The sequence below is a fragment of the Rhinoderma darwinii genome, chromosome 1 (assembly GCF_050947455.1).
Source record: "Rhinoderma darwinii isolate aRhiDar2 chromosome 1, aRhiDar2.hap1, whole genome shotgun sequence".
NCBI lineage: Eukaryota > Metazoa > Chordata > Amphibia > Anura > Rhinodermatidae > Rhinoderma > Rhinoderma darwinii.
The window spans coordinates 339,309,654-339,319,371 of record NC_134687.1 but is presented as its reverse complement, the minus strand read 5'-3'; the positions used below and the strand labels follow the sequence as shown (position 1 = coordinate 339,319,371).

At 44.4% G+C, this 9,718-nt stretch overlaps 1 pseudogene; it reads left to right on the top strand.

The window, feature by feature from the left end:
* Positions 1-226: 226 nt before the first annotated feature.
* LOC142750881 (perilipin-2-like) lies at positions 227-9,446 on the top strand (annotated as a pseudogene).
* Positions 9,447-9,718: the final 272 nt, after the last annotated feature.

Below are 9,718 nucleotides of genomic sequence, written 5' to 3'. Positions count from 1 at the left end.
AGTCAGATTCTAGGTGGCGGCGCCTAGTCAGGTGGGCGTGGCTATCCGCCTATAAATACGCAGACTCCCTAAGCTCCCTCATTCGTTCTTCCCTGCTCGTAGAGTTTGCTGTTTGTTACGGCTGTGGAGGCGTAAGGTGGATGTCATTAGTTCTGTGCGTGTTTGTTCGGCGTCTTGAGGTTGTTGTCAGTTCTTGTGTTTGACTGTGATTCTTGCTTTCTATAGGGTTTTACCTAGCAATATGGCTGAAATGGTGGAGGAGCAGCAGCAACAGGTAACTATTAAGTGCCGTGTTATGTATGGTGGAAGGAAGAAACTGCTATTGGCATCTCCACCCTGTTACTAATAGATGTATACTATGGCTGAGAGTCTTGTCAATGCAGTGCACATATTTATAGTGTGAATTGTGCCACAGATCAGTCATAGGAAACGCATGCGATCTTTATATTGATTTGTCTATAACATGTTATTTATGTGTAAGGTTTATTCAATGAGACAGTAATAAGTAGCAGTAAGTATTCTCAGCTGAGTGGAGTACATATGTAGCAGTGGAAACACACAACTTCCATAGTTACTATTAGTAATCTACTGGTGGTTTCAGGTTGGGCTTTACTGTTGTCTGGTTCTGAGAACCTCCTAAGATGTATCTGGAATACCCCCGGGACCCAGCTGATCAGAATAGAGGGGCTGTACTGCTCCAGCGAGCACTGCTGTCCCTTTAATGCTTGTGGTGTCCCCTTTCATTATATTGATTGGCAGTGTTTGGTGTAAGAGCCCCCGCCCCCCTCCCCCATACTGGTGCCCTATCCAGAGGACCGGATATCAATGTGTTCCTGTTAACCCTTTGTGGGTTCTGCTTTATAAAACGACTCCTGTAATCTCGGAATATGACTACGAGGTTTCTGTGCTTTATTAGGGACTATTTACAGGCATGTTTCGAGTCCTGGCCTTCCATTGTATTTCAGCGTGTTCTGCTCTTTGTTCCTTAGAATGTGGTGGTAAGGCTGATAAACCTCCCATTGGTGAGCTCTACCTATGATATGGTGTCTTCTGTCTACGTGAACACCAGAGACAACCATCCGTACTTTAAGTCTGTATGTGATGTCGCAGAGAAAAGCGTGAGGACTATCACGTCTGTGGCTGTGACCAGTGCCATGCCAATCCTCCAGAAACTTGAGCCTCAAAGTATGTTTACGTATAAAGTGCATTTCTTTACCAATGAAAGGGAGTAACTATATAGTTTAGATTTTCAGGGTTAGGCATTACTCTGTATTGAAATGATGGTTTGCATGTGTGGTTCTGATGTCTATGGGAACCTATGGGTATGCCATAATCTTGTGAATGTTCTTTTTAAGGTGGTCTAGAAATAGAAGGTGAGCAAGGCAATGTGTGCTAATACAGTAAGGCTGGATTCACACGAGCATGTTCGGTCCGTAAAGGATGGAATGTATTTCGGCCGCAAGTCCCGGAACGAACACACTGCAGGGAGCCGGGCTCCTAGCATCATAGTTATGTACGACGCTAGGAGTCCCTGCCTCGCTGCGGGACAACTGTTTCGTACTGTAATCATGTTTTCAGTACGGGACAGTTGTCCCGCAGCGAGGCATGGACTCCTAGCATCATACATAACTATAATGCTTGAAGCCCGGCTCCCTGCAGTGTGTTCGGTCTGGGACTTGCGGCCGAAATACGTTCCGTCCTTTACGGACCGAACATGCTCGTGTGAATCCATCCTTAGGCTGGGTTCACATGACCTATTTTCAGACATAAACGAGGCGTTTTATGCCTCGCTTTACGTCTGAAAATACGGCTCCAATACGTCGGCGAACATCTGCCCATTCATTTGAATGGGTTTGCCGACGTACTGTGCAGACGACCTGTCATTTACGCGTCGCTGTCAAACGACTCGTAAAAAAGACGCCTCGTCAAAAGAAGTGCAGGACACTTCTTGAGATGTAATTTGAGCCGTTTTTCATTGATTCCAATGAAGAACAGCTCCACATTACGCCCGTAATTGACGCCTCGCAAAACGCGAGTACATGAAATTACGGAGCTGTTTTCTCCTGAAGAAAGCTCAGTAATTTCAGACGTAAATGCAGTTATCGTGTGCACATACCCTTAGTGTGAAGCAGACAGCATAAGAAGCTTCTGCCAGGAGATCTGCAGTTCGTTCCATCCTAGCATAGGAAGTGGGTTAGATGTCATGTTGGCTAACCGTCCCTGTATTAACAAGCTAGCCAAGGTCCTGGTAAAGACGTACGAATGACGCTGAGAATATTTACACGCTTTCTCCTCCCTCAGTTGCTATGGCGAATACCATTGCCTGCGTTGGACTGGATAAGATTGAAGAGAAGCTGCCTATTCTCTATCAGCCGACTGACAAGGTAACTATTGGGGTATGTTCACACGCAGTGTTTTCAGGTGTATTTCTGGGCGTTTATGCCTTTGAAAAAAAGGGAGCTGAATGCCTACAAACATCTGCCCACTGAAATCAATGGGAGAAACAGCGTTTAGTTAATACGGGGTGACTACGCCGCTGTTTTAAAAAAACTGAGTGTAAAAAGACTCTCCGTAGAAAGTGCATGTCACTTGCGATTTTTTTTTTGCAGCTGATTTTCTATTGAACACTATGAAACGCCTCAAAAGAAGCTTCATTTTCAGCTGCGTAACGCCTGAGAATCAGAGGCTGGTTTCTCTCTAAACCGCTCCGTATCTTCAGACGTTCCTTATTTTGTGTGTGCACATACCCTTAAAATAATTCTATGGTCCCTTATAAATGTAATTACAATTAACCTAGATTGCAAAACTGCAGTATCAATTGATAGGTGGGAGTTGATTTGGTGTGCATGAATCTAAAATCTATGAATTTATTTTCCCTTTCCTAGGTTGTAGCGAATGCCTCAGAAGCAGTTGTTGGTGCCAAAGATGCTGTGATTCAGGGTTTCACAGGAGTAGTTGATAAAACTAAGGTGGCTGTGCAGGATAGTGTGGCGATGACCAAGTCTGTTGTGAACGGCAGCATTAACACTGTTCTGGGTAGCAGTGTAGTAAAGATTATGAGCAATCGTGTGGACGCTGCACTAACCAAGTCTGAAACTCTTCTGGAACAATACCTGCCCCCAACAGATGAAGAGTTGGGTAAGCTGAAACCTGCTTTAAACCAAGCTTGGGTTATGTGAATTTTGGTCCCTGCAGCGCACTTGATAGTTACCTCATCAGAGGTACAACTCCTTTTCATAGGAGGGAAATGTTAAATTATCTGTAATTAAAATCACGTTAGCCTCTCTGGAGGTTATTGAGGCCTTCTAGATCAAGACCTACCCACTGGGGCAGTTCTCATATCAAACTTTCTTTTTTCGAGGCGTAGCTTCTATAAATCTACTTTACCTAGAAGCTGCATCTCTAAAAGTAAGGTGTCTTTATCTTGAAAACCAAGCAGATGCCTATGAAGATGTATATTTTATTTTTAGTTAGTATGAGTTCACCCTAAGGCCTCATTCACACGGCAGGGTTTCCCGGCCGGGTGCCGGCCGTTCATAAATCGGCCGGCACCCGGCTGCATTAGGAATGATAGACCCCTAATGGGGCTATTCACACGACCGATTTTTTTTGACGGCCGGAAAATCCGGCCGTCAAAAAATAGGACATGCTCTATCTTTGCCCGGGCACCCGGCCGCCCGGCTCCCATACAAGTCTATGGGGCCGGGTATTACACAGCCATCACCGGAATGTGTTCCGAGTGATGACCGGGTTTCCCGGCGCTTGCGCTCTATCTCCTCCTCCTCACAGCGCAGAGTGCATGTGAGGAGGAGGAGGAGTTGATGCCATTCTGATGAATGGCATCGCTGTACACTGTGTTGCAGGGCCGGGGTGTACAGCAGGTGGAGGGAGCGCTGCGCTGGCTCCCTTCCCCTGCTTGTTAAAAGCACCCTGGCTCGGCGACACCTTCGATGGCGCCGCTAGTAGTAGTAGTAGCAGCAGCTGCTGCTGCGGCTGCTACTACTCTAGCGACGCCACTATAGCAGAGCAGGGAGGTATCTCCCCGCTCTGCTATGTGCTAGCCGCACTTTAGCTCCTTGAAGGAGCGGAATCCCCGTGTTTTCGGGGATTCCGCTCCTGGACAGAGCGCTTGATGTCTCTGTCCATATCTGGGCAGTGACATCAGGGGAAACTCCTGAAGCGGAATCCCCGAACACATGGGGATTCCCCTTCAGGAGCTGCCGCTGATGTCACTGTCCGGATCTGCCCGGCACGGATGCATAACTTTATGCAAACCGGCCGGGCAAAATGGCCGATTTTACCGGCCGACACTCGGGCTCGGGAACGACCCGGTCGTGTGAATCCCGCCTAAGGGTATGTTCACATGGCAGCGTCCATAACAGCCCCGTAATTTCAGCCGTAACGGCATGTGCAGGCGATTGAACGCCGTGTCCATTACGGACGTAACTGGAGCTGGCTTTCCATGGAAAACTGCTCCATTTACGTCTGAAAAGTGACATGACACTACTTTGGCGCGTGCGTCTATTTACGCACTGTCTTTTGACAGCGATGCGTAAATATACGCCTCGTGTGAACAGACGTCAGCCCATTGCTTTCAATGGGTAGATGTTTGTCAACGCTATCGATGCGCGTTTTCGGACGTAATTCGAGGTGTAAAATGCCCAAATTACGTCCGTAAATAGGCCGTGTGAACATACCCTTAGGCTGAAATTCATGTGAAATGTGGCTTGTACTGTTATGTGGGCATAACTAATTTCTCAATTTTAGGTAAGGAAGCCACAAAAACAGAAGGCTTTGAATTGTCCGTTGATCAGCCAAGCTATTATGTTCGTCTGGGATCCCTCTCGGCGAAGGCCCGCAAACGTGCTTATCAACAAGCTTTGACCCGAATCAAGGATGTGAAGTGCAGAAGTCAGGAATCCATTGCTCAGCTCCAGAACACTGTTGACCTGGTTAGTAAATCTGCTTCTGTTCTTTACTAATCTTAAAGCATCTGCATGAAAAAATGCACATGCGTGTGTTTTCTAACTTGCAATGTAAAGGTCCTATTATGTGGGCTGCCAGGTCTCAAAGAAACCATACTCTCTTTTTGGAGGTAGGCATTTACCCAATCCATGCATAATAGAAAGACTAACTCTTCTAAAATAAACTGAGGAATGAGATGTCTGGGCCCTGCCAGGTTTGCAGGATAGTTTTTAGGGCAGCAGCAGAAGTGCAGAAAATGAGCTTCTTGTAGAGCTAGGGAACGGGAGGCAGATGACCAAAAAGTGCATCCCCCAGATTGACTGGGACCCTGGCAAGGTCTGTAAGCAGTGGTACACGTCAGCCACATCTGCCCTACGCATGAAGCAAGCCGGGGTTGCTCATTAAGTCCGTACGCCACTAAACTGATTTCCTGAGAGCCAAACAAGCTAAGCAGCTGAGCACTTTTGTGCTTAGTTTTAGTGATTGGTGGTCTCAGTGCTCAGACTGCCACCAGTCCAGACTTCCTATGTGTCATTCATGTCTGAACATTAGTTGCCCTTTAAGGAGATCTGTCATTAAAAAGTCTCTTTTGTTAAGAACGATCTATAAGATTCTCAGCAGGTGACCAGCCAAGAGGCACCATATTTTGTGTACTAGGTCTAGTACCACCTGCTAAATTGTTCTAGAGCCATCATAGATTTTCTTGATAAAAGGAGTATGTACAGGTGGTGGTGAAGCCTCCTGAAAAGGGAGTACTGTATAGAACAGTGGGTTTTGGTGCGAGAACTCATATTGTAAATGCATACCAGGCTTACTGTTTAATCCATATTGAGGGTGGGTAATCTTTGTAGTCCCACAACATCTTTCATATAAACATTACCCTGTTCTCTTTAAGATTGAATATGCAAGGAAGAACATGACTGATGCTAATCACAAAATCCACGATGCACAGGAGAAAATCTACAATAAGTGGGTGGAGTGGACAAAAGGCACAGGACAAGATAGTGGAGAAACTGAAAGCACTGAGGTAATGGTCCCTTCTATAAAATGTATGCTAGATCAGATCTGGTACACTGAACTTCTGTGTAATATGTTACTTTCCCTTCACAGCAAATTGAATCCCGCACTCTGAATATTGCCCGACACCTCACTCAGCAACTGCAAACCACATGTCTCTCCCTGGTCACAAGTGTTCAAGGACTTCCAAAGAACATTCAGAACAAAGCTCAAAATGTTAGTGCCTTGGCTGCAGATGTCTATCAAAACTTCCGTTCTGCCTCTTCCTTCAGAGAAATGTCTGATGGCCTCTTAACCACCAGTAAGGACCAGTTCACAAAAATGAAGGACTCTATGGATGATGTGATGGACTACTTGGTTAACAACACTCCACTAAATTGGCTGGTAGGTCCCTTTTACCCACAATTGGCTGATGGCCAAAATGGGGCGCAACAAGTTGATGGGGGTGACTCTGCCAACAAGGAATGAGAAATTCTTCATTTGCATAAGTGACTTTACACTTGGTCAATGAAGTGGGCAAACCCTAACTAATACTACACCGTTTATTACACTTCCAACCCCTTGTGCTGACTTGTGAGGGACAGATGGTGGCAACTTGCCACATTGCAGTTATGAGGATTTGTCTATCATTGGCCTCTGTCTTACACTTGGGTATTGATGCCAATATGTCACTTGTATCACTGATTTTGTGTAAATGCTACTCTTTATACTGTTTTTGTGCACCTTTTGTATTAATAAACTACCTGCATTGATTGGTCTGTGTTAAGGTCCTGTGTTCATAGAACTGATCAACAAATTGGATAATAAATTGGGTAGTGCACACTGGTTCTATTTGAGAATTGCAATGAATGGTGCCCCTGAAGTAAGACAAATCCTCACTCTAATGAGGCACACACTACATAGTGGTAGCAGTACCTAGCTACTGTGGACACCCACTTAGGCCATCTATGTCTGTGACCAGGGTAGCAAATGTCAGGTTAAGGGTAGGAACGCACACCGCATATTCAGGATATGCAGTGGCAAACTTTGCAGTGTATACCGCCCTGAAAGCCATCCGAAACTCTGCGGTTTCCAGGCGTAAATTATGGCACGTGCTTACCCCCCCCTCTCCTTCCTGACTACTGCTCTGGCCTCCCTGGATGACACTGCAGGCCATGTGCTGTAGCAGTCACATGGCCTGCAACATCATCTAGGGAGGCTGGACTGGTTAAGCAGGGAACTCTGGGTAAGATTTTATCCCTTACTTACAGTCACTGGTACTGCTGCCAATGTCGTAACACCACTTTGCTAGCGGGTTTAAGCACCCCATTGAATTCAATGAGAACCTGCAACGGAAGAGCTGCGCACACGAATTGACATGCTACGGTGGAAAGTGCACTGCAGGTCAATTTATGTGTATATTTTTCCAGTGTGGGGATGAGATTTGTTGAAATCCTACCCACTGCTTCTGTAATACACGGCGGAGTTCCCGCAATGATCTGGAAAATCCAGTGTCTGTTTGTACCCTTAAACTCGGGTTTTGTGGCTACTCCATTGCCAAAACTGGTACGTCTGGTAACGTAAGACAGTAGAACTTGGGGCTGTGCATTGCAACATGGGTTCTGACTCACTGTATGCAGAGTTTCTCCCCTAGAAGTATTGCTTCCAGAGATTAACCTCAATGCGTAGTGTCTTATGGAGCATTGTTTTATTTGGTTCTATACAATTTTTAAAGGGGAAAAAAAACCACACCCTCTGGATAAACTGAAGCACATGGCAGAGGTATTGGGTTCTTAGACATCTTGGAAGCCAAATTACAGCTTCACTAGGTACACTGGCTTAATACAGTGAGCACAAAGCAACCTGCAGTTTACACTTTAAAGCCCAAAATAAAATGTAACATTAAACACCCTACACCCTGAATTTACATCTGGAATGGCTGTTAGATGCCAACTGGCTGCCAAGATGTTTGTCTGGAGGAAAGAATAGGGTAAAATGTCATAGTCCTGCTCTGAAAGTGCTACAACTATGCTGTAATACTGGGATTTACATTGACCTGGTCCGCTTTCCTTGTGTTGTAGGTTTTGTTGTAAAAAAATAATATTTCTGTTGGCATAAAGAGCTATTGAGCTCTGCACATTTTCATAGTATGAGGGAGCAGATATTACTATACTCAGTGAGCTGGCAAAATCTGAGGGGATAAATATCTTGGTAGGTTTACTGCTGAAAATGCACCAACTCTGGCATACAGGCCGTGCACTGCATTAATTAATGGTTTTAGACACTGGCAAAAGGGTGTGACTTGTCAGTGGAGTGGAAAGTTAGCATGGCTTAAAGAGGCTCTGTCACCAGATTATCAAATCCCGATTTCCTAAGGTTGAAGGACCTTTGGGTGATGCTGGCTGGGAGTGATGTCACCCACAGGTCCTTCAACATTGGTGTCGGAAGAGTGAAGACACCACAGCTCCAGGCGTACAGTTGAATTTGCAGCCACATCACCATGTGCAGGTAAGCATAGTAAACTCCCTAGAGATGAGCATATTAACCTTTTGGACACCTGTAGCTGTGGTGTCTTCTCTCTTCCGACGACAAGGTTGAAGGACCTGTGGTTGATGTCACGCTGTGTCTCTAGTGAAAGAAGCTGGGTGGGAACGATGAGCAGTGTATGATGCTGATTCGTCAGCGTCCTACACTTCTATTCACAACGCCCAGTTGGTAAAAACACAATACATGCCCAGTTGGTAATACGAGAAAACGCACCCAGTTGTCCATTGAAAAGCTAATTTGCATAAATATAAAATTGCTCATAACATGGGCAAAAGACCGTTTTTCAAAAAAAAAAAAACTGAAAAAAACTTTGCTGTTATCTACATTGCAGCACTCATCACATTCAATAGGGATTTGATAATCTGGTGACATACACCATGTGTCAATTTTGGCACAAGTAATTGGTGTCAACTAATAGGTGGAGTAAGGAAGTAGCTAGATGTCACGTTTAACATACAGCTTGAACCACTGACTTCTTTTTTTAAACTTCTAACAAGCTTACCCTGTCTGAAGCTTAGACTCTATTAGTAAATTTGCCCTGTGTCAATACTGTCCAAATGAATTGTGAATATTAGGAATGTAGAAAAATGATATAGCAGAAACTAAAATCCAGCACTTTTATAAACGAGCTGAACGGTGTTTGCTTTTTGTTTAATGGTAGCTATGACCTAATGTACTCCAAATCTGCAGAATGCTCATATTACATATTAAACCACTTTGCAAGGCAAGCCACTAAGTTCCACATGCAACACAACTGTTCATAGTTTTTTCTTTCTGTTGAACTTTTTAATTCTGATATCTGTCAAAAAAAAAACTATTTTAAAAATGTTATTAGGTACCTGACTTCAGCATCAATGACCTTGTCTGAAACTGATGGATTGGAGGAAGAACTGCAAGATTTCTCATGTGCTTACGGCTGTGTAATAAGCCGAGAATAATAGAAAAGATTCTTAACACATTTTTTTTTTTTTAAAAAACACTGCCCATTATACCTACTTAACGTTGGAAACCGTTGCTCAAACCTACAAATGGCTTATACTGTAAATGCATTATAAAATGTGAGGTGACATAAATCCATTAGCAACCACCGTAGACTAGCAACCTAAAAGAATTGAGTCAAAGACCAAATTTAAAGAATTATAATTTTTATTACACAATACAAGAAATAAATATATTTACTCAAGTTTAAAAAGACAAGGATGACTACCAC